This window comes from Triticum aestivum, chromosome 7B (genome assembly GCF_018294505.1).
Source record: "Triticum aestivum cultivar Chinese Spring chromosome 7B, IWGSC CS RefSeq v2.1, whole genome shotgun sequence".
Lineage (NCBI taxonomy): Eukaryota > Viridiplantae > Streptophyta > Magnoliopsida > Poales > Poaceae > Triticum > Triticum aestivum.
Window position 1 is genome coordinate 292111954 of NC_057813.1, and position 14664 is coordinate 292126617.

Below are 14664 nucleotides of genomic sequence, written 5' to 3' on the forward strand. Positions count from 1 at the left end.
ATGTTATTCCAATGATCTATCTTCTATTCTTTCTTACGAAGGCAATGTGATGTTGCTCTCTTCGCTCATCATCTCGACTTGTGAAGATCGTGTTCTTTTCGTGCTTATCCATTTAATCCGAGTCTTGTGTTCTCATTCAAGTTCTTTTCATCTTATCAAGTTTTGCCTCCCTTCTCAACCGGCCTGCTGTCTGAAATCCTTCTTACCCCTTGTGCCATTCTTTCAATAGTTCTGGAGGCAGTATGTTATTGATTTCATCACGTATCATCCCATCTTCTCAAGTTCATGTTCAATTCCTTCCATTTACAGTCGGAGTGTTGTCCGAATTTGATCTTCCTTGTTCCTTGTTTATCGTGTTTCAACCAGAGTGGTTCCAATTCCTTCTTGTCCATTGTACTCGTCATTCATAGCTTTGCAACCTCCAAGGTTCACATGGTGGTCCTTGTTTCTATTTTCTATCATAGTGCTCTCAATTGTGTTCAACTCCGTTGTGTTCTTTCTTTCAACTTTTCAACCTCTCAAGGTTCTTTGGTTTCACTCTTTTGTCGAAGAAGCAACTTAGCTTTACCTCTTCTCTTCCTCTTCCGTTTTCTCTCCGGTGCCATTCTAGATCTCGGGATGAGATCCTCTTGTAGTGGTGGAGTGTTGTAACGCCCCAAGACCGGAGCTGCAAATGCCTTCCAGGGTTTCCGAGATTCGTTGTGTGATTTGTTTTTTCTTGTTTCATTCTTCTTAGCTTCATTTGCATTGCATCATGTCATCATGCCATCATTTCATTAATTTTAAAACCTCAACTAAATAAATTGCATAGATCTTTTGATCTATTTAAATCGAGGGAAGGGTAACTTCTCTTTATAACATATCTTCCAATATTAGGGAGCTATATAATAAATATTCCATTAATTTGGAATTCACCATAACACACTTGCAAATAAATCCCAATGCCTTTGTTATCTCAATTCTTGGTCTCCAACCTTGCCCATAATTTCTTTCATCATTTTCTGGAGCTCCACCAAAAATCCGAACAATTTTGGACCTTCCTTTTATCAAGTCCTAGTTCAAACCCATTTGAATTAAATTCAAATGAGTTTGAATTTAAATCTTTCAATCATGGCCTTTCTATTTTTCTTGGAACAAGCGCATTTATGCGAGTCCGGGAAAATTATCCCCATGTCCAAATTCTTGTCCACTCATTTTTTTTCTCCCTTTCTTTCTTTGCTTTTCTGGTTTTTTGGAAGAGATCTGAAAAAGAGAGAGGGAGAAGAGAGCCCAGCAGCCTGCACCCGTCGGCCTCTTGGGCCTGACCAACCAGGCCGACACTTCCCGCAGGCCCAGCCTATGGCCTCCACCAGCCCAGCTAACCCCGTTAACCCTAGCCCGATTCCCTACGCTCTCCTCCCGGTCCCCATCTCTCCATGTGCGCCGCCGCCACACACAACCAGCGCCAAGAAGCCGCGCCCGCGCCCGAACCCTCCTCTCGCTCGATCCCCTCAGCCTCTCCCTCTGGCCATGGCCCCTCGCGAGTCTCCCTCCACCGCCACATCTCCCTAGCCTCGTCAGCGCCACGCCTCCTCCTTCCTTCGTTCCACCCCAACCACCAGGAAGCCGAGCCCCCATGCGCTGCTTCTTCATCCGCAGCCCTCGATCCCCCTCACCTCCTCCCGTGCCTCTCCTCCTGCTTCTCCTCGTCGCCACTAAACCGCCTCGACCTCGCCCCCGGCAGCAGCAGCAGCAGCTGTTGCACCATCTCGGCAACGCCGCGCCTGATCCCCATCTCCCTGAGCGCCGTCCTCCACGCCCAGCAGAAGACCGCGTCGCTCGCCTCTCATCGCCGACCTGCCCGTCCTTGCATCTCCGGCCTCGTTCCTGACCCGAGCTGTCGGATCCGGCCAGATCGAGATGGCCCGCGTCCACCACCACCACCACCTTGCTCCGTCGCCCGCGTCCCTTGCGACCCCGTGTCCCCGCTGGCTCCCGTCGCCCCTGCAGTCCCAGCAGCCCCTTTGCCTGCTCGTCACCATCGACCCGGCAGGAGCTCCGCCTCCCTGCTTCACGTCAAGGCCGAAGTTGCCCCTTCTTCCAGTCGCTATCCTCGCGAGCGGCTCTGTTCGGCAAGCTACTCTCCAAATTCGTCAATGCCTCTATTTGACCCGTGTTCGACTACAATGCAAACGCCAAGTTCCCCTACGACCCCTCTACGGCTATGCGGACTCGCCCAGTACCACGACATCACTGGCCTTTCAAGTTAGACTACGGTTGCCGTGTACATCTACTGACGCCGGAGCCCTCGGATCCATCAAGTCCAACAACGACTGTGTACAACTACCGGCGACGCCGAACATCTACGGATTGTGTACGACTACTTCCACTACGGCCGTGTACCACTACTTCCTCTACCGATGACTCGAATGTCTATGAACCGTGTACAACGACGAACATGTACGGCTACACGACGACCCGCCAAGACCCTGAACAACTACCGCCGCCATCGTGTACCACTACTTCCACTACCGTCGCCACGTGAACAACTACTTCCCACGACGACCCGTGAACAACTACTTCCTCTACACCGCTTTGAACTCGATCCGCCCCGAAAACGCACGCTTCAAAGGTATAACCCGAGACGACCGTGATGAGATGCCCTTGCATGTATGAGATGTATGATATGTTTGCACCGTGCCCGTTTGTTTCATGCACATTCCTCGTTTGCCATGCCGCCGTCCCGTGGGAACCCGGAATCCGGGATCACCCCACCATCTTGCATGACACGCTCTCGCCCACTTCTTGTTTGCATCGGTATCTCACTCGAGTTGTCGGATCATCGGAATGTTGTCGTGGCACCATTTTCGTTATCGTTGCCGTGGCACCCTTTTCCTTCCGCCATGGCGACAAATGCCTCGTATCATGCTCATATCAACATTTTCATAAAATTGCATGAACCTTGATTATGTCATCCGCATCAGGTTAACAACATTTAAATGGTTAAAATTGTTGTTTGCTTTAATTGCTAAATGACATATGGGGATTTTCCGGAATTATTGTTTGTTTCCGGCCTCATTTAAACTTGCCTAAATAGTTAGTTCAATTATGTTTCACCTCTTCCCATGGTTAAGAACATTTAATATTGTTGGGTACATAACCAAGAGAGAACTAAATAATTGATGTGGTGTTCCATCTATATGCAACTCGTTGCATATTGAGCTCCACTTAACTTGTAGTATTGTTTATGCACTTTGCCATGCCATGCCTTTTAAAATCGGACATGCATCATACCTGATTGTGCATCATGCCATGTTTATGCTTGTGTGTTTACCATATTGTTTGCTTCTTTCCGGTTTGCTTCTCTCAATAGCTTCGGTTTCGTTCCGGAGTTGTGAGGATTCGTTCGACTACGTTCGTTTGTCTTCTTCATGGACTCGTTCCTCTTCCTTGCGGGATTTCAGGCAAGATGACCATTACCCTCGATATCACTTCTATCTTTGCTTGCTAGTTGTTCTGTTCTATCGCTATGCTGCGCTACCTATCACTTGTTTACCATGCCTCCCATATTGCCATGTCAGCCTCTAACCTTTTCATCCTTCCTAGCAAACCATTGCTTGGCTATGTTACCGCTTTGCTCAGCCCCTCTTATAGCATTGTTAGTTGCAGGTGAAGTTGAAGATTGCTCCATGATGGACAGGATTGTGTTGGGATATCACAATATCTCTTATTTAATTAATGCATCTATATACTTGGTAAAGGGTGGAAGACTCGGCCTTATGCCTGGTGTTTTGTTCCACTCTTGCCGCACTAGTTTCTGTCATACCGGTGTTATGTTCCTGGATTTTGCGTTCCTTACGCGGTTGGGTGATTTATGGGACCCCCTTGACAGTTCGCTTTGAATAAAACTCCTCCAGCAAGGCCCAACCTTGGTTTTAACATTTGCCACCTAAGCCTTTTTCCCTTGGGTTCTGCAGACTCAAGGGTCATCTTAATTTTACCCCCCTGGCCAGTGCTCCTCCGAGTGTTGGTCCAAACTAGAGCACCGTGCGGGACCATTGCTTGGCAACTTGGATTACGTCGGTACCTGTACGCTTAGCTTATCCGGTGTGCCCTGAGAACGAGATATGTGCAGCTCCTATCGGGATTTGTCAGCACAGCGGGTGCTCTTGCTGGTCTTGTTTTACCATTGTCGAAATGTCTTGTAAACCGGGATTCCGAGTCTGATCGGGTCTTCCTGGGAGAAGGAATATCCTTCGTTGACCGTGAGAGCTTGTGATGGGCTAAGTTGGGACACCCCTTCAGGGTTTAAACTTTCGAAAGTCGTGCCCGCGGTTATGTGGCAGATGGGAATTTGTTAATGTCCGGTTGTAGATAACTTGACACCAGATCTGATTTAAAACGCATCAACCGCGTGTGTAGCCGTGATGGTCTCTTTTCGGCGGAGTCCGGGAAGTGAACACGGTTTTGGGTTATGTTTGACGTAAGTAGGAGTTCAGGATCACTTCTTGATCATTGCTAGCTTCATGACCGTTCCTTTTGCTCTCTTCTCGCTCTTGTTTGCGTATGTTAGCCACCATATTTGCTTAGTGCTTGCTGCAACTCCACCTCATTACCCTTTCCTACCCATAAGCTTAAATAGTCTTGATCTCGCGGGTTTTGAGATTGCTGAGTCCTCGTGACTCACCAGATACTATCACAACAGTTGCAGGTTCCGATGATACCAGTGCAGGTGATGCAACCGAGCTCAGATGGGAGCTCAACGAAGATCTTGGTTGTCGCTATGTTTCGTTTCATGTTGATCAGTAGTGGAGCCCAGTTGGGACGATCGGGGATCTAGCAGTTGGGTTATCTTCTTTTCTTTTGGCTTCATCCGTAGTCGGACTATGTGTGTGCACTCTGAATGATGTATGATTTATTTTATGTTCATTGTGTGAAGTGGCGATTGTAAGCCAACTCTTTATCCCATCCTTGTTCATTACATGGGATTGTGTGAAGATGACCCTTCTTGCGACAAACCACAATGCGGTTATGCCTCTAAGTCGTGCTTTGACACGTGGGAGATATAGCCGCATCGTGGGTGTTACATTTATCCTCCTCCTTGGCCGTTTATTTTATAAGTCTAAAAGTTTACCAGTCGTTGGCTTCTGCCCCCATGTAAATATTACAAGGGTTTTCGGGAACGCATGTCCGCACTTTATCCAACGTCTTGGTCCTATATAGGAGGCGTCTTGCGAGATGAACTAGGCAATCAGACTATGCGGCTTTATAACTTTCACTTAGCCATAAGAGTCCATTGGTGGGGCTAAGTACTATCCCCTTGCTGCGTCAATGGCGATCCGGAGTACGATGCCTTTGCAATGCGGCTGGTCGAGGCCCAGCCCCTCGTATAACACGACATAAATCGCGAACAAATTGTAGTATAACACTAAGTCATCGGATCGCCGACCCGCTCTCGCATGTCATGACAGTCAGTTTTCAACTTTCTCTACTGAGGTACTTAACCGGACGAACCAGAAATACAATCACAGTAGTTCTCCCTTTACTACCTTAGCCGAACTTGCGGAACATAAGGTGGCAAACACCGGAGCCAGGCAACCCAACTATAGAGGAAAGACATGATTTGGAGCCGATACATATAGTGCAATATCCGGGATGCCGAAGAGCTCCCTAGAGGTGTTCGGACTTTGAGAATTAGCATGGTCGAATACAACCCCTAGCATGAAGGCCGTGCCAAAGCGCGTATGTCCATCGAAAGAAAAGAGGGAATATGCATGATAAGGTAATATAAGAACCCAACACAAAGGTGGTGATCGTTTGTTTCCTTTATATCCTTATCAATACATCAAGGCGTGTTTCGACAAACAATGCCATTAATCTTAAGGTCATGCTACATGCCTAATTTTTTTATATAAGGGTAAGTCTAACATAGGGCGTAAAGGTAATGGTTCAAAAACTCCAGTGATGCCCTGCCGCACATCTGCGCCATTTCTCCTTAGTAATAAGTCCTTTGATAGGAGTATTTGATGGTTGGTCGTAAAGATTTAAAACGCTAGCCTTGAAAGGATCCGTGATGCAACCATACAACAATATAGAGCTCTTGATGAACCTGTAGTGAGAAAAAAGATGTATGTAGTCGCAATAGGGTCAAGCCATACTATGGACTTTTTCTGCAGTGTGCCTTCGGCACTGCCCATAGTATTTTAAGTGCGTAGTTATGTACGCGTGGTATGTAAGACGCAACCTTATGGAGCAGTCGGTGGAGGCCGAACTGCTAATCGAGGTCTGGATCCGTCGAGGTATCGCGGTGATGCACGGACCGAACTCGTTTAGAGATGTTGTTGGCTTTAATGTCCGATCGATTATTCGACTTGATAAGGCCACCATACACCTTAGCTACAAGGGCCGTGGTGTGTTCTTCAATACGGAGGGAGCGCTCCATATTTCCATTGACTGTAATAACACCGTGAGGTCCAGGCATGTTAAGCTTCAAGTAGGCATAGTGCAGGACTGCATTAAAGTGGGCAAAAGCAGTTCGTCCAAGCAGTGCGTGATAACCACTATGGAAAGGGACGATGTCGAAGATTAACTTTTCACTGGGGAAGTTATCTGGGGAGCCGAATACTACATCCATTGTTAGTGATCCTGTGCAATAGGCCTCCACACCTGGTATCACACCTTTAAAGGTAGTGTTACTAGGCTTGATTCTTGATGGGTCAATGCCCATCTTGCAGATAGTGTCTTGATAAATCAAGTTGAGTCTGCTGCCCCCGTCCATAAGGACTCTAGTGAGATGGTATCCGTCAATAATTGGATACCCGTGACGGATAGTGGTTGGGTGATCCCTGCGATCAGAAGTGATCGGACAGGCTGACCGTGGGTTGAACTTTTGGGTGACAAGCTCTATGGCGTAGACGCCCCTTAGTGTGCGCTTGTGCTCCCTTTTGGGAATGTGAGTGACATAGATCACATTCATTGTTTTCACCTCGCGGGGAAACTGCTTCTTGCCCACGGTGTTCGGCTGATGGGGCTCATAATCGTCCTCACTTGGAGGTCCTTTTCCTTATGTTCGGTATTTATCTTGTCGCCCTGTTTGAAAACCCAACAGTTACTGTTGGTGTGGTTAGCAGGCCTCTAAAGGATTTTGTCCAAACTGGATGGATCGTCCCTGTTGCCTTTAAAAGGTTTCTTTCGCTGACCAAAGTAGAACCACTGAATCCGGCATTGACTGTCGTATCATCTGCATCATCATTGTTGCTCTGGCGTTTGTTTTTATTATGGCGGGGATTACCATTGCCGTCCCTGGCCTCAGAAGTGCCATGGTCACCCAAGCTATTGCTTCTACGAGCCAACCAGCTATCTTCACCCATGCAGAAATGGGTCATTAGTCCAGTTAAGGCTGTCATGGTCTTCGGCTTCTCCTGCCCGAGCTGTCGGGCGAGCCACTCGTCTCGGACGTTGTGTTTGAAGGCCGCTAAGGCTTCGACGTCCGGATAGTCTACAATTTGGTTCTTTTTAATTAGGAACCGATTCCAAAGTTTGCGACCCGATTTGCCTGGTTGGTGGATTATGTGAATCAAGTCGTCAGCATCCGGTGGCCAGACATAACTGCCCTGAAAGTTCGCCCGAAAAGCATCTTCCAAATCTTCCTAGGTTCCAATGGAGTTTTCTGGGAGGCTGTTCAACCAGTGTCGTGCTGGTCCTTTCAACTTTAGAGGAAGATATTTAATGGCATGGAGGTCATCTCCACGAGCCATGTGAATGTGGAGAAGAAAATCTTCAATCCAGACGGCTGGATCCGTTGTTCCATCATACTGTTCGATGTTCACGGGCTTAAACTCTTCCGGAAACTGGTGTTGCATTACCTCATCGGTAAAGCACATGGGGTGTGCGGCACCCCTGTATTGTGCGACATCACAGTGGAGATCAGATGACATCTGAGTTCAGTTCTGATCCCGAATATTGTAATGTTCATCACGCTGGACTTCATAGCCGTTATCTCGTGCCGAGCCACAGCCTCTTGATCCATAGATTGATCTGGTATGACTGTCTTTATTGGCTAGGTCCCGTTGCAAGTCATATGTGTAACCCGTAGCTGATGTCTCCTTGCCTCTTCGGTGAGGGGTGCAGGCTGGTGTTCGGCTTGATATGCCGCTTTATCCCGTCCACGTGGTGGTCGGTCTTGTTGATCTATCTGATTGTATTTCAGCGGTATTGGCTCAAGGGCTTCGTCGTTAAATTGTGGCAGCAGCTTGCGCTTGGGGTAGCTTTTTGAAGGTCGCTCATGGCCGTACTCCTCGGCGGCCAGGACCTTGGTCCACCTTTCATTGAGTGTATCCTGTTCAGCTTTGAGCTGCTGTTGTTTCTTTTTTAGGCTCCGCGTTGTGGCGATGAGCTGTCGCTTGAAGCATTCTTGCTCGAGGGGTTCCTCTGGGACGATAAAGTCTTCGTCACCAAGGCTCATGTCCTCTTCAGAGACTGGCATATAGGTGTTGTCTTCTGAATCTTCATGATCAACGTGTTTGGGGCTATACTGTCCCTCCCCCTCTCATCCTGTTCGGATGTGGGCTCAACGGGGTATTCGGGATCTTTGGCATTATCCAAAGTCTCATTGTCTCTGGTGCCAGTATTACTATCCTTTGCCCGATGCGATCGTGAGCGGCGCCGCTGACGTTGGTGCTTTGGTGGTTTATCGACGGGCTTGTCCTCATCAGTGTTCTGATTATCCTGGTCGTCCTTTTTATCAGGAGTGTCCACCATGTATATGTCATAGGTGTAAGTGGCCGTCCAACGCCCTGTGATGGGTGGGATTTGGCATGATTCGGCGTCGACATCGTCGTCCATACCGTCGATGTCTTCGGATGCGTAGTCCAGCACGTCGGTTAAATACTCGACAGTGGCTATTAAGTGGGTGGTGGACGGATCATAAAATTACCCGCTCCTAGCCCCCAGCCCATGCTAGGTGCATCTTGGAGGCAATGCTTCTGTAATGGTGAGAGATAGCAACAAACCCAGTGCTTCGTCTAAGGGCAAATGCAGGGTGAGAGTCAGCGGATCTGTAGGGCTAAGTTCGGTGACAGACACCTGATCAGGCCCGATCCACGCAGACTTTGATAGTTCGGAGTTAGCGTCCAAAGGCGAGTCCAAAACCGCATCTGGGTCTCCGGTCAGAACTTCCATGGTAGAAGAGAGTTCGGCGAGGGTGATCCCCCCGTCCTCGGACGTCACTACCCGCTCTGGATCTACGATCGAGGTGGGTGTGAGTATTGACCCCTGGACGGGATCTAAGACTGTATCCGAAGAGCTTCCTTTATGGGAGTAAGGGGTGGCCACCGGGGCCGCGAACCATTCTATGACCAGATCTCCTCAGATATTAGCGATGTAGTTCAGGTTTCCAAACCTAATCTGGTGGCCAGGGGCATAACTGTTGACCTCCTCGAGGCGGCCGGTCGAGTTGGTGCAAAGCACGAAGCCGCCGAAAACATGACCTGTCCAGGGAGAAAGGTTTCCCTGGACGTAGCATCATTGTTGGTGAAGAGGCGAGCCATCAATCCTTTTGTCAACGATACAACGGAGCTCTCAATGAAAGCACCAATGTCGGTGTCAAAACCGGCAGATCTCGGGTAGAGGGGCCCAAGCTGTATGTCTGAGGATCGATGGTAACTATGATCAAAAGGACACATTGTTTACCCAGGTTCAGGCCCTCTTAATGGAGGTAAAACCCTAATCCTTCTTGATTATATTCGATGAGTATAGGGGTTACAATAGTTGATTTACCTCGAGATCGTAATGGCTAAACCCTAGCTTGGCTAGCCTATCAATATTGTGATCCTTCCTTCGATCTAACCCTCCATTTTATATAGATACCGGAGGGGCTTAGGGTTGTACAAAGTCGGTTTAACAGAAAGGAAATAGTATATCCAAATACCTAAACTTGCCATCCACAAATACGGGATTCCCTACCGGACACGAGAGGTGGTCTTCTTCCTTGTATCTCGACGACTTGTCAGTCCGGGTCATATCCAATAGACTGGACGCCCGAGGACCCCTTAGTCCAGGACTCCCTCACCCGTTCTCGCTGTGGCGGCTCCGGCATCGGCAAGCTACATGGAGGAGTCAAGGGTGATGTGTTGAAGCTTGTGGCGCGGTGCGGTAGTCGGAGGCGAGCGCTGCGACGGGCATGCGCTGAACAGGGGCTTGGGCGCAGTGCAGAGTTCGTCAAACGCATGCCAGAGCCCGTGTTCGCACGCGGTCACCACACGGACCTTGCCAACATGACACCCAGGTGATGCCAAACCTTGTCTAGTGTGTTGTCCGTGCAGTGTTTGGTCTAGGAGAAGAGATGGCACACTGCCAGGGCGGCCGAATTGAACAAGAGCTTAGGAACAAGTTTCTGGACAAAAACTTCTCCACTGTGTTTGGATGGGTTCTATAAGGAGTTTAGGGCTAATCTCTTGGGGTTAAGGTTTTCTTAGGAAGGTAATGAAGCTCAAGAAAAATCAGCTTCATTGGATCAAGGAATAATACACTTCCTTTGTGAAGTGCATTTTTCAAGGCAGAATGCAAATGATTTTCCCTAGCAAAATTTGGTCACATGACCATATGATATTTTTGCATAGGGTGATGAGGCACTGTCTAAAGGGTGTGAGAATTTTCTCAGATTTTTCTGAGAAAGAAAGAGAGGGGTTGATTTTGAAGGGAAGTGAAAATATTCCATTTTCAAGAGGAAAATGAATATTTTCTTTATAAGAAAAATATTCCAAAGCATTTTGATGATGATGGGAGATCAAGAGGTTTTGAGGGGTGAGAGGGGTCATTTGGGTGAAAACCAAAACCATGCCCAAGTGCAAGTCCAAATTAATTAACTCAAAAATCCATTTCTAAAACAAAAAGGCAGATGAAAAGTATGATGGCAAAACCGTGGAAAAACCAGGGTGTCATAGAGGCGCTTGACTGGACGTGTTGCCGCCCTTAGCAGATTCATTTCCAAGTCTTCCGAGCATGCCCTGCCTTTCTTCAAAATCTTGAAGAAGGCAGGACCCCTAGAGTGGACCCCGGAGGCAGACGCTGCACTGCAAGATTTGAAGGCCTACATTTCCTCTGTGCCCACTCTGGTTGCCCCCAAACCACAAGAGCCATTGCTGCTATACTTAGCAGCAAATAATCAAGTGGTTAGCGCAGCATTGGTGGCACAACAAGAAGTAGATGAAGAAGCAGCCACAACCATTGTCCCCTCAGGAGTGGAAAGTGAACATGTCCCGTCAAGATCAGATGAAGTTCAAGACAAGTGAGAGCAAGGCAGCGGGGACAGCCCCAAGGTTGCGGCAAGGAAGAAAGTGGTGTAGCACCCAGTGTACTTTGTCAGATCCCTATTGCAGGGGGCTAGGTCGAGGTACTCTGTGTGCGAAAGTTGATTTTTGGCCTCATCATGGCCTCAAGGAAACTGCGCCACTACTTCGAAGCCCACAAGATCACGGTTGTCACCCGCTTCCCTCTGCAATGGATACTCAAAAACCCTGACGCCACTGGCAGAATAGTGGAGTGTGCCTTGGAGTTATCTAGTTCTGGTTTGAACTTTGACAACACATCAACTATCCAGAGCAGAGCACTGGCAGAGTTTATTGCAGAGTGGACACCAACCCCAGATGAAGAAGTGCTGGAGATAGTTATTCCCGTCAAGGAAGCGCGCCAAGAATGGATTATGTATTTCGATGGTGCCTTCTCCATTCAAGGTGTAGGGCTGGTGTGCTTCTCGTTGCTCCCACTGGGGAGCACCTTAAGTACGTCGTCCATATCCATTTTCCCCGGGAGAAGGCTACCAACAATACTGCAGAGTACGAAGGGCTCCTTGCCAGGCTCAGGATTGCAACATAACTGGGGATCAAGAAGCTGATCATCCATGGAGATTCGCAACTTGTGGTGAGACAAGTAAACAAGGATTACCAAAGTCCATTGATGGAGGCATATGTTGAGGAAGTGAGAAAGTTGGAGGATCGCTTTGACGGGTTGGAAACAGAGCACATACCCTGTGCAGAAAACAACATTGATGATCATCTATCAAAGTGCGCTGCACAAAAACTCACTGTGGAACTAGGGACTTTTGTTCACCATCTGACTCAGCCCTCCGTATCCCCGACAACAATGGCCCAGAAGAGGAGGAAACTAGACTGCGGCAAGCCCCTCCCAGTAGAACCTCTCGAGGCTCCCGGTAGAGAGCTTGGCGGGAACAACTCCCCTTCGGTCGCTGAGTTGCCCCTCCCGCCAGACCACCGGTCCCTGCGGTCGAGGAGTGCAATCTCATGAAGGAGGAGGTGCTGCTGGTCCTCGTTGCCGAGCCTCAGGCTCCAACTTGGGCGCGGCACATAATCCATTTCCTCCAAACTTGAGAACTTCCCGAAGAGCAAGAAAGAAGCTGAAAGAGTAGCCCGGAGGGCCAGTATATACCAGTTCATTGATAACACACCATACATAAGTAGTCCCAACAGTGTGAAATTGAAGTGCATCTGCCGGGAAGGAGGAAAGGAACTGTTGGCAAAAATACACCAAGGCATGTGCGGCTCACACATCGGACCGAGGGCTCGGGTTGGGAAAGCCTTCCGGCAAGGATTTTACTGGCCCACAGCTCTCCAAGATGCAGTTGAGTTGGTCACCAAATGTGAAGCCTACCAGTTCCTTTCCAAGAATATCCATCTGCCTGCCCAAGCTCTTCAACCAATCCCTTTATCATGGTCGTTTTCGGTTTGGGGGCTCGACATCTTGGGCCCCTTCCCCCTACCGAGGCTTTAAATTCTTGTTCGTTGCAATCGAAAAGTTTACAAAGTGGCCGGAAGTAGAGCCCATGAGAAAGGTGACTACTTAGTCAGTATCAAGTTCTTGAAAGGATTGTTGTGCCATTTCGGAGTCCTGGTTCGAATCATCACTGATAACAACACCTAATTCATGAGGCACGCCTTCATGCAATATGTTCATGCCCTCTGAAGCAAGATCTCATTTGCGTCTGTTGCTCATCCAAGGAGCAACAGGCAAGCTGAGAGGGCGAACGCTGAAGTGTAAGAGGACTCAAGATGATAACCTTTGATAAGCTGCAGAAGTGTGGCAGGCGATGGATCGACGAGTTGTCGGTGGTTCTTTGGTCCCTCGGAACGACACTAAATCAAGCTACCGGGCAGACTCCCTTCTCCCTAGTCTATGGGGAAGAAGCAGTTATCCCCATGAAACTCATTTATGGGTCAACGATGAAGTAGCGCAGGAACAACACTGGCGTGACGACACTGTGCTACTCAAGGAGAACCGTCTCCGGGCTGCTACGTGTGTTGGACGCTACCAGCAAGCCCTGCGTATCATAGCCTCTAGGTTCATGCCCGAAGTTTTGAGGAAGGCAACCTTGTCCTTAGGCTTGTTCAGTCCGCCAAGGGTACAAACAAGTTGACGCCAAAGTGGGAAGGCCCTTACTGGGTAGTACGAGTCACCAGACCCGGCACAGTTCATTTGGAGACCGGAGATGGCATTCAGTAGCAAAACTCGTGCAACATTGAGCATTTTCGTAAGTTCTACCCGTAAGGCACAGCTATCAGGCCCTGCCTGGCAGCCACCCTTTTGTATAGGCCTTGCCGATGTTGCATGTAACTCCTTGTACAAAGCTAGGCGCAGAACCTGAGCAATAGAAATAAATGAAGTGCTGGGGGCCCCCGACAAATTGCATGCATGCATAAGCATATCATGAGCATAGCATGTTCATGTATATAAGATTGCATGTGGCATCATTCTCATTTTGCACTAAGCTACATGGCTCTTACCGAGGGCTTGGTCCCGAAGGGGAGAAGATAAGAAAAGCCCACATCACGATCCCCATCAAGCCAAACAGATAAGTTCTTCCTTACCCATACGCGTTCTGTAAATAGAGACATGTGCATATGAAAACTTCACCACCCTCGAAACTTAGGTGCTCCCATCCTTTCACTCGAACGTTGCTTCGGGTAGAATGGTTGTAGTGGCTGAGTGAGTCCAGGATTAGGGGGTCCTCGGACAGCCGGACTATATACTGTGACTGGACTGTTGGACTGTGAAGATACAAGATTGAAGACTTCGTCCCGTGTCCGGGTGGGACTCTGCTTTGCGTGGAAGGCAAACTTGGCAATTCGGATATGAAAGTGCTAGTTATCGACTAGAGAGGGGGTGAATAGGCGATTTTTATCAAAGTCTTCAAAACGTGGAAGTTTCGAAGACAAACAATAGAAATGACCTAATTGATATGCAGCGGAAGATAAACTACCACAAGCAAGCCATAGTCAAGTATGCAATAATGTGAACGTACAAACACTAATAGCAGCTAGGTAGTAAGGATCAGGATGGAAGATAATACGAAGCCAATCAACGATAGTAGTCAAGCAATGAAGTCAAACAGATAAGACAAATAAGCAATGACTTCACGAAGACAAACTCAAAGTAAAGGAGGGAAGAGATAGAACCAGTCACTTGATGAAGACACAGGATTTGTTGGACCAGTTCCAGTTGCTGTGACAATTGTACGTCTAGTTAGGGAGGCTGAGATTCAACTCAGAAGACCGCGTCTTCACCTTATTCCCCTTGAGCTAAGGACACATAGTCCTCTACCAATCACTCTGGTAAGTCTTCAAGGTAGACTTCCGAACCTTCACAGACTTCGTTCACCGGCAATCCACAATG